Here is a 9730-nt window from a genome sequence, read left to right as displayed (position 1 = left end):
AAATTCAAACTGGGGACTTCCTGATTTGTAGCTGCTTATCTACTACACTGCACTAGCTCTCCTTTTCCCCGTTAGTTTATTCCACTGGTGATATTTCTTCATGTCAGTTGTATCTGTATGTATGGCATTTGTTTCCTGCTCTTCCTGCAAGAGCTTAGAGCAGCGTGCATAGTCTCTCCCTTCCACTTTAGCCTCACAACGCTGTGACATAGTTAGTTGCATCTGAGAGACAGTCACACTACAAGACTTGTGCTTGAACAGGAATTTGAACCCTGGCCTCCACCCAGCACCCTCACTACTATACCACACTGGCTCTTTCACTTGTGTCCACATACTGGGCGTAAATGTGTATCAAGTTTACTTTTGTGTGTATATTCATACATTTGTGCTTCCAGTACATTTAGGGAAGAGACATTAACCATTTACTTGAGAAAATAAGTGTAGGTTTTGCCCCAATCCTAAAGCATGTTTACCCAGCAGAATTGCATGATGCAGGGTTTTTTTTTTAGTCTGTGCCACTTCAGACTACAGGTAGGGAATCACAAATTTGGATCCCTCCACTATGGGGAAAAAATGTTCCCCCTACACAGAAAAGCAGTGTATCAGGTCTGTAGCCTAGCCTGACAGAGTTTATATTATCATGCAGTCTCTTTTTCAACAAGTTTGCCATGGAGAACCAGTGTTATGTGGTGGTGTGGTCAGAGTGTCAGCCTGCGACTGCGGAAAGTGGGACCTGCAGTTCCTGAGCAGGATAGAAAACGCATCGTGCCTACATTTTCTTTTTCTACACCAACTGATAGCCAATGGCAAAGACTAAAGTTGCAATGACATGGGCAAGGTCATTATACCAGTCATTGTGATGCATGGCCAACCTCCAGCAAAGATACAGTATACCTGCTTTCAAAGACATGAGAAATGGAATCAGGGGTGTAGTTAGGGGAGAGGGGGCCCGTGTTCTCCCCAGCAGCCCTCCGGAGGGAGATAATGAAGAAAATAGGGAGGGGTGGAGTTGGGGGACCCTCAGGAGCTGGGGGCCCTGGTTCTTTGAACCTATCTGTTCAATTATAGCTACATCCCTGAATGGAAGGTATTGATAAGCTATATGAAACAAGCACCTTGAAAATCCAATGGCAAAAGAAAGTAGCAAGAGAATAACTCAGTAAGGGCTGGTTCACACGATGACTGTATTGTCAGTTAAACGAAAACCAGATATTGCTGCTTTTGCGGAGTAATGATCTTTCAGCAATCTCCTGTTGGTGCCACACCAACCTGATATTAAGCCGACACTGACAAGCTGAGTTCAAATCTAAGATTACAAATCTTGGCTTAATATTGGGTTGGTGTGACACCAACCCGAGATTGTTGTAAAATCCTGTGCTCAGATGACATGCTCTGCAGGAATGTGCATGCTGCCAGCATCTTCTATTTTCATTTCAACTGACATTATACTCATTGTGTGAACCAGTCCTAAGACTCCGTTAGATGTAGGCAGGCATGTTCCTTGATCAGCTTTCAAATCGGAAGTTACATCTTCACGGACAGACATTTGAAAAGTGGATTCTTCAGGACTCTAAATCTTCCCAGGAATTCAGACATTAGCAAAAGTCAGCTCAAGTAATTATACCCTACAAGGACCAAAACTAATACTAACTAAGCCCTGACATGGTACAAGACCCTACTACTACTACTACGACGACTACTACTATATATACTCTATACCGCTTTTTAAAAGGTTCCCAGAGCAGTTTACATAGAGAATTAATTAATTAATTAATTGAAATAATGGCTCCTTGTTCACAAAGGGCTCACAGTCTAAAAAGGAAACATAAGATGGACACCAGCAACAGCCACTTGAGGGATATTGTGCTGGGGATGGATAGGGCCACTTGCTCTCCCCTTGCTAAATAAAGAGAAACACTGCTTTTTAAAGGTGCCGCTTTGCTCAGTTAGCAGGGATTTCACAGCTGGAACGTTTTCTGCAACAATATACATTATCCCCCACCTCCTAAAATCTAGACTAGATATAAAACAGGAATGATGAGTTGTAAACACAATTACAGACTTGTAAGTTTGCAAGTGCTTATTACAAAGGGAAGTTGGCAAACAGGCGTTCAGGAACAAGAATGCCCGGTGATGCAATGTCCTTCATCCTGAAACAGAGCACAGAAAACCTTTTCATAGCCTCTAAATCTGCTGCTACAATAAAGCCTTCATAAGACAATCTGCTTAAGCAGAACGTCATGCTTGCCTTTATTTTATTTTAATTGCAAAAGGCTATCCAGTTTCACTGCTCAAATATGCAGGTCTTAAGACAATGTGCGTAGCTTCATTAGCCTCCTTTTCTCTCTCTTTACGTCAACATCTCTACAATGGTGAAAAGTAAGTGATCTATGATGTAGGGCCAACACCTATGACTAACATTTTCCAGCAGATCCGTAATTTTAAAATCTCAATTTTTCTTTGCTTCTGAGAATTGCCTACGATCTCCCAGGGAAAATAAGCTAGGATGCCACTACAATGCCTCTCTCAGTTATGTCAGAGAAGAAGCCCAACTGCTGCAGGAGATAAATGAGGCAGTAACACCTTCTGTCTTCTGTAAGATACTTTGCAAATCCACCTGTAATTCTGCAGCTCTGGTATGCAGTGGCAAAGAATTATTTTCATGCCCCATGCTCTAGATCATATTATACCAAGCAAATGATGACAAAATTTATTCTATGCTTTAAGACTAAATTAAGAATGAACGCTTTTTTAAAAAACCCTAACTGGATATAGAATGTATGCTGTCTACTTTAAAGCATACATACATGTCTAAAGCATAGAGTCAGAGCCAAATCACCATTATATGGTGGCAATATATTATGTTGTTTGTAAAATCTATGCCTGTACATATATTAAGAATTTTAGATCTGACAATAAGTTGTGTGATCATGAACAGAAAAGAAAATTTCTTTTGGCCTGTGGTAATAAGAAGACTACTTTTTGTAGCAATTTTGCTCTGGTGGCTGCAAAGCAAAGACATAAATATTTTGACTTACACATTGTGAACTGCAGTAAGAATGCTTGCCACTGAGCCACAAGCTGAATATATGAGAGCCAGTCTTGTGGCAGTGAGCATGAATTGCCCCCTTTGCTCAGCAAGGTCCACCTTGCTTTGTATTTGGATGGGTGACTACATGTGAGCACTGTAAGATATTCCCCTGGGGCCATAGCTCAGTGGAAGAGCATCTGCATGCCCAGAGTGCATGCCAACCTTCCACATTTCTAGATGCCCACTCAGGGAGGTTGTGTATACAACCGCTTCCCTTGGAGCTGGGACGGGACAGGGGAAAGGCAGGATTGCTTCTGGCTTCCCCCACACGATCCGGGCTGAAGCCTTGCTCACCACGCTCACAGACGAGTGCCACTGCAGCAAGCAGCATGGCAGCAGGAAGACCAGGGGAAAGACGCCTGGCCTCAAGATATCGCACAATGCACTGTGTGATGAGTGCGGTGCATGGGGGGATTCCACCCTGAGTCGGGTGCTCTAGGCACCCAACTGTATGGGTCGGCATGCAGTCTGCACACACGACCCCGTACCTGAGGTAAAGGGTGCACTCCCACCCTTTAACCCAAGTTAAAGCCTGGGGTAAATTCCCAAGCTTACAAAGCAGGCAGTACCACAATTGGTGTCGATCCCAGCGCTTCACATGGGCAGCCAAACCCAGGCAGGGTTGCCCAAGCCTGGGTTTGGCTGATCATGTGAACAGCCTCAGAGTGTAACATTCAAATATGGCCTATGCATATGCAATCCAGTGCTTATTAGGCATATTACGTGTAGTTTCATGGTGATATCTAGATATGACACATATGGGCCCTATTTGAACATTACGCTCCCACATGGATCTCTGGAAACGTTGAGAGTCAGGCAGGCTTGCTCCTGTTCCCCCTCACATGTAAGGGATGCATCCCAGGATCAAGTATTGTCCAATCCAGCCCATTTTAAGATGGAGATGTTCTAGCCGAGATGCTTAATTGCATAGATATGAACTGAATAGTTGTGGAAACAAATTGCATACCTTTAAGCAGTGGCTTTATTTAATTACTTAAAAAACTAAAATGTGCTGCTAAATTAATGAACTGGCTAGAAAGCCTTTGTATCTGTCCTTTTTACTACCTCAGTTTGTAAATGTAAGTACTGATGAGCCTTTTGAGCTGCTTTCTTCTTCAGAAAAGGGAACAGACAATGCTTCATTTGCATATGCAAATATAATAGCCTCATCGTATTATTTTTCTGAAATCCTTCCCACTTCATAAATTTGGAAGGGAATTTAACAAAGATATGCCAAAAATCATATTGAATATACAATTAGTAAGTAAGTAAGTAATATTTATTTACGGTCATAGACCAAACAACAAGAAATACAAAATACAAGGTACACATACAAAACAATTCAATGAGGTAATTCACAAAATCAAAAACTGTGTTCTACCCATGTTTGGAGCCATGCGTGCTCCCAATTTCCGAAAGTGTGGAAACAAGGTCGGAGGAAAACCTTGGTAGAAGTGATTGTGTGGAAACAAGGTAGGAAGAAAAGCTGCCCTGGTTTTCCTCCTACCTTGCTTCCATACAATCATTTCTACCCAGGCTTTCCTCTTACCTTGCTTCCACACAACCAAAAATTAGGAACACACACGGCTCCCAAACCCAGGTAGAACACAGTTTTTGATTGTGTGAATTACCTTCATGTCTACTTAAGAATATTTGCATCCAGAAGCCTCACATTTGAACTTGTTTCCACCTTAGCAGGAAAGATATTCCAAGATTGACCGCCAGCCACTGAGAATCCACCTCCTGCTGCTCCTCCTCCTCAAAATATATTTGGGTTTATATTCCACGTACGACATTGCATCAAGTACAACAGAATCCAATGATAGTTGCATATGTCCAACAATAGCCTATTTTTAAATATATATATATCAAATGCAGCCCACAAATACTTAAATCCATCATTAAATGAAGACAGAACTGGTCTAACAAGGTCCTTCTGACAATTCTATATCAAAGCTAACACTGAATATTAAATCATTCCTAACAGTGTTAATACAGTCTTCCAAAGGTATACTCTCATTAAGCCACCTGTTTCAGTAGCTTCAGTTTTCATAGTATTTTCTGATTCTATTTAGCTCTTCCTTTCCTTCATGGAATCTTAGCATGGGAGTCCATTTCTTGCTTGGTGTTACATAGAAAGAATGCAAGAGTATCTCATGCATCATTTCCCTCATACGCCTGAGGCCTTTGACAGAGGGGAAACACATATTCTGTGAGAGATGCATGAATTGTATTGCAAGTGCACACATCTCCTCATGGGGGCACCCCTTTAAAATCCTGTATTGTAGGAGTTACACTGGCTGCCGATATGTTTCTGGGCAAAATACAAGGTGATGGTCATAACCTATAAAGCCCTAAACAGCTTGGGCCCTGGGTATTTAAGAGAAAATCTTCTTCGTCATAAACCCCACCACTCATTGAGATCATCAGAAGAAGTCCGTTTGCATTTGCCACCGGTTCATCTGGTGGCTACTCAGGGACGGGTCTTCTCCGCTGCTGCCCCGAGGCTTTGGAATGCACTCCCTAGTGAAATAAAAGCCTCCCCATCTCTGACAATTTCTAAAAAGTCTTTAAAAATGCACCTGTTCACTCAGGCTTTTAACTGATACTGTTTTAATTGTTTTTAATATTGTTTTAGAATATTGTTTTAAAAATGTTAAATTGTCATATTTTAAATTTCTTGCTTTTGTTTTTAACTAATGTTTTAATGTTGTTTTTATTTTGTTGTAAACTGCCCAGAGACGTACGTTTTGGGCAGTATAAAAATATGTTAAATAAATAAATAAGTTAGATCCCTGGAGTGTGGGAAGGTGCACAAATCTCACTCATCCTTTATCACTATTTCTGGCTTCATGTCAAGCAACTCTTTGATTGCAGCCCAACTGCTGCCTTCTTACCAAACTGCTGCCTGACTTACCAAAGCACTGATTACATTCTCCAAACTTGCAAACTGTGGGAGTCTTTCCCAGCCCTACCTGGAAATGCCAGGGATAGAACCTTTGAACAAATCATCCCAACCCTTCTGGGTGCAGGCATGCCGATGCTCATCCACAGAGCTATGGCCCCATCCTCAGTGGTACCCAGCAGCCAATCATTTTTCACATTCAGAGGCTATATAACTTAGTTTAAATATCAGATGAATAACATCAGGAGAAGGTCAATGTCTTCATGCCCTTCTCGAGGACTTCAGATAAACATTTGGCTGGCTAGTACTTAAGAAGGATGCTGGAATATTGGTCTGGTCCAGCAGGGGTCTTCTTATATTTTCTATTTGCTATTCACCAGTGTAATGTCTTTATTTTAAATTCTGCCATCTTATTAAAGCCTAGCTTTATATGCAGACATTTGATGGTGGCTGATTAGTCTGTGCTTTATGTGTGCTGTGTCAGCGGGGGAAGCAGGATGCGGGTAACTACCACTGGAACTCTTGCTCATTTTTCAGTTGGATTTTATTGATGCTTTGACCTTTTTAAATTAATTTGTTGCTAGCCACTTTGTATTTCCTTTTGGAAAGAAATATGGAATTTATTTATTTTTTAGAAAATACAGATAAAAGGGGTAGGGGTGGTGATGAAAGATGGTTTGATATGAGAGTAGTTTGATTCGTAGAAACCATGGTGAACTCGGTAATACACCAGTGCTACTGTATGAAAAACAATAGGTTGTGCAAACAGCGCTCGAGTCATCAGAAAGCAATCTATAGAATCCTAGTCATGAAATCAAAACTGATATAGCATGCCTCATAATCAAGAGAATAGGGCTGAAGCCATAATCCTGATCTTCTGAAGTACTAATATATTTACCATGTGGAACTAGGTTTAAGTGGCTTTTAACCGTAGAGTAACTGGGCTGAGGCTGACCTATAGTCCGTTTACCATGATGCTTTCCCCCAACATATAATGTTCTTTGCAAAGTGCAAATGTGGGGGGGAATGGAGCAGGGAGGAAATAGCAGGGATGGGCAGCTTTTCATCTACATATGTGTAAGATTGCCTGAGGATTGGGTGATACTCACCCAGATCCAAACAATGCAAGGGTGAATGAGGAAACACCTCCTCTTTTGAGATCCAGTGTGGTGTCCTGCTTAGTTTGTTGGTTCCCCACTCAGTTCCAAAGTTTGTTGGGTGACCTTGGGCCAGTCACTCTCACGCAATATAACCTCCCATGAGGATCAAATGAGATGACCTCTTTTATACCTTCCTAAACTCTTAGGAAAAGAAGAGTAACATATAAATGTGTTAAATAAATCATCCCAACCCGAAGAAAGTTAAGTCCCAATTAAATCCATAGAAAAGTTAGCTGTAACTAACTTAAGTCTCACTCTGTCTGGGGTTGGGGCCATCGTACATAGCACCAATAATGCTAGAGACTTTGCAGATCTCCACCCAGTGAATGGTTTTTATGATCTAAACTCTAATACTTGGATTTATTTTTAAAGCCAGACAGGAAGTAAAAAATACTTGACATGTTAAACACTTGACATGTTAAATAAGAGCTTTTCCAGGCCTAGTATGCATAACAACGGCTGCATTTTTCTTTAATAAGACTTATCATCCCAATATAGGCATCTAGCCTTTGTGCAGATAAGAGCAACAGGATATATGATATAGGCCATGCACCAGGCATGGGTATCAGATGTTAAGGCAAGCACAGCTTTTTTTCCTGGCATGGTCCATAGCCAAATGAGCTGCAGTGGCAGTTAACACCAAAGTGTTCATTTAATGTCAGTGATGTGTAAACTCTGTGGTCATTGTTATGTTGGTAATGATGTACATAATTGGCATGCCCACAGCATGCACTTGAAATTTACACCAGATAAATACAGGTGGTTTTAAAAGTCACGAAATATTTGCGTTCTCTGAAACAGAACACAGCCACAAATTGCAAACCACATATTCACTGAAATCCATGGGACTGCTTCAAAAAGCATAAGAACATAAGAACAGCCCTGCTGGATCAGGCCCAAGGCCCATCTAGTCCAGCATCCTGTTTCGCACAGTGGCCCACCAGATGCTGCTGGAAGCTACAGGCAGGAGTTGAGGGCATACCCTCTCTCCTGCTGTTACTCCCCTGCAACTGGTACCCAATTTGTAGTCTGCAAATACACCTATCTTGTAGTCAGAGTGCAACTGCTTGAATCTGAGATCATACCTCCTGCTCATGCTACAAGTGAAGGGGTGGGGGGTGGGGAAACAAACCTTAAGGACTCAGTGGGGTGCAATGGATAGAGATTAAAGACCCAAGTACAAATGCTTGGCCACTAAGCTTGTAAGGTGTCCTTCAGCAAGTCACTCCCTGCCCCATTTTTGTCAGAAGGATAAAATGAAAAAACTGTAACACATCCTTCTCATCCAGGACAGCAGGAAAAGGAAGCAATAGACAAAAACAAGGTTACTTTCCCACACAACAAATCAATCACATTACTATCATGGACTATCACACTACATTGAACTGACTGTCCTTTGCAGATTTGTCAATGCCTGAATGTATTTTTGTTAGCCCACTGCTGGTAGTATGTTGCTACAGTAAGTAACATGCCCTTCAGTTTTCTATCTGTCTGTTTCGTTTACTTGGAGGTGGTCAAGGTAGGGCCAGGTCCACAGAGCCTAAAAGACTCCATGCAGACCATCTGCAGTGTGGAGGCAGACGAATGGAGGAGGTTACATACAACTCAACACAATCACATTGACAGACACTGAGGGTATAAGGACCCTCAGGTAGAGGACCGGGGAGACCCGAGTTCAAATCCCCATTCAGCCATGACACTTGCTGAGTGACTCTGGGCCAGTCACTTCTCTCTCAGCCTAACCTACTTCACAGGGTTGCTGTGAGGAGAAACTTAAGTATGTAGTACAGCGCTCTGGGCTCTTTGGCTGGAGGCGGGAGTCACCTTTAATTAGTAGGTGCTTACCTCCCGTACCATTGCACCTGAAAGTTCTTCTCAGCAGCGGCGCACCACCCAGCACCCGCTGCAGCGGAGGATCAGCTCCGCCACTCAGCTGGCAGGAGCCATTTGCATGGCCAGCAAATGGCCTCCACACATGTGCAGAGGCCAGCTGCGGTGGCGTCAATCCTACGCTGCAGTGAGTGTTGGGTGGCGCGCCACTACCTGGGAAGAGCTTTCAGGTGCAGTGGTATAGGAGGTAAGTACCTACTAATTTACACTGAAAGGTGCACACTGCTTCTCACTACCACCCCAGCAGCGCCCACACCAGCCGCCACTGATCTCAACTCATCTCAACTGATATAGGCCATGCACCAGGCATGGGTATCAGATGTTAAGGTAAGCACAGCTTTTTCCCCTGGCATGGTCCATATCCAAATGAGCTGCAGTGGCAGTTAACACCAAAGTGTTCATTTAATGTCAGTGATGTGTAAACTCTGTGGTCATTGTTATGTTGGTAATGCCAAAAAGAAGACTGAAGCACCACGTATAACTGGGCATATGACTGCCGCCAACATGGGTTCCAAACTGCTGTCAACTGTCATTAAATGAAGCCGACAAATAATGAAGGTTCCGTATAACAAAAGGTAGAACATGTGGGCTGAGTGAACTAAGTGTAGGCTTGAGTTAGGCCTCAGGTGTGGTCACTCAAACCACACCTGACCCATCCTCATCAGGGGTCTTGGGCTGGGCTCT

Source organism: Hemicordylus capensis, chromosome 1 (assembly GCF_027244095.1).
Source record: "Hemicordylus capensis ecotype Gifberg chromosome 1, rHemCap1.1.pri, whole genome shotgun sequence".
NCBI classification, from domain to species: domain Eukaryota; kingdom Metazoa; phylum Chordata; class Lepidosauria; order Squamata; family Cordylidae; genus Hemicordylus; species Hemicordylus capensis.
This window is presented reverse-complemented; position numbering follows the sequence as displayed.